We start from the raw sequence: 1,341 nt of genomic DNA on the forward strand, positions 1-1,341 counted from the left end.
CAATTGGCAAGAAGTTACAGAGAATGCAGCCTCTACTTGGTTTTTATTGCAGAACAGCACATTCCTGGAGACCATGTCATAAAGTGGATCATTGAAAAGCAAATTACATTTTCCCATAGGAACAATGTTATAATTAGAGGTTGCATTCCTGACAAAGGACTTGGCTTCAAGTAAATAGTAGACATGAACAAAAATATTTCACAAAAGCAAAGATTCAGTAACTATAAATCCTTATAATTGTTTAAAATAATAAAATTTTCTCTAAGTATTATAAACCAGGCAGGATTAGAGGGGCATGCACTGATTATTGAGGGACTCCAATGTACCATAAAGTGCACATTAAAATATAACTATTGTGTCATAAATTAGAACCTGGAACTAACTTTAATATAGACATTACACACTTAATTAACAATGGGAAGGCAGCGCAGTACCATGGTTAAAATGCAACCTTGGGTACTAGGAAATCAGAACTGTAGGTCTGCCTTCTAGACTTGTGAGCTCTGTGAGGGCAGAGACTACACCTGCTCAGAGTAGGGATGGTGCCTGCACAGAGCATGGCTCAAAATAGTTTTTACAATGAACAGCCCAGCTTTGTGTTGCCACTTTGGGCAAATAAATCACTTTCTCTGGGTCTATGTCTCTTTTTTGGTAAAACAGAGAAGCTGAACCATGAAGTCTCTAAGGTTCCTTCCAATTCCAAAGTTCTAAGACTGCCATTTTGCTGTCTTGGAATTCTGAAGTTTTTGGATGTGTTTAACTGTCACTTTGGGGAAACTCAATGAAAAAAGCCTCCAGTATTCACATCCTTGTGCAGTCCCCACATACATTCTGGGCTTTACCATGTGAATGGCTTTGGCTAATGGGACTTTAGCAAGCAAGATAAAGTAGAGGCTTAATAAGTACTTGCACACTAGGGTTTGTGCCTGTGGAGCACTCCCTGCCCCAGATGCCATTCTTTGAGAAGACTAAGCCTCATGGGAAGGCCAAAGGGAGGAGAACCAAGGCATTCTGGTGGACAGCCCCAGCTGAGCTCCCAGCCTACTACCAGCACCAGCTGAGAGTCATATGAGTAAGGATTTTAGACATTGTAAACCAGATGAGCCTTCAGATGACAGCAGCCCCAGCTGACACCATGTGGAGCAGAAGAACCTCCCAGCTGAGCCTAGTCAGCCAATAGACAATGAAAGTTAATAAAATAACTGTTTAAAAGCACTATATTTGGGGTGGTTCATTGTGCAGCAATAACTAACTGAAACACTTAAATGACTTAAATGGTTTTAGACTTTTGCAAAAAAAATGAACTTTCAGGAATATTGAAAAATTATGTGAATTTTTCTA

The sequence above is a fragment of the Cebus imitator genome, unplaced genomic scaffold, assembly GCF_001604975.1.
Source record: "Cebus imitator isolate Cc_AM_T3 unplaced genomic scaffold, Cebus_imitator-1.0 Scaffold904, whole genome shotgun sequence".
NCBI classification, from domain to species: Eukaryota; Metazoa; Chordata; class Mammalia; order Primates; family Cebidae; genus Cebus; species Cebus imitator.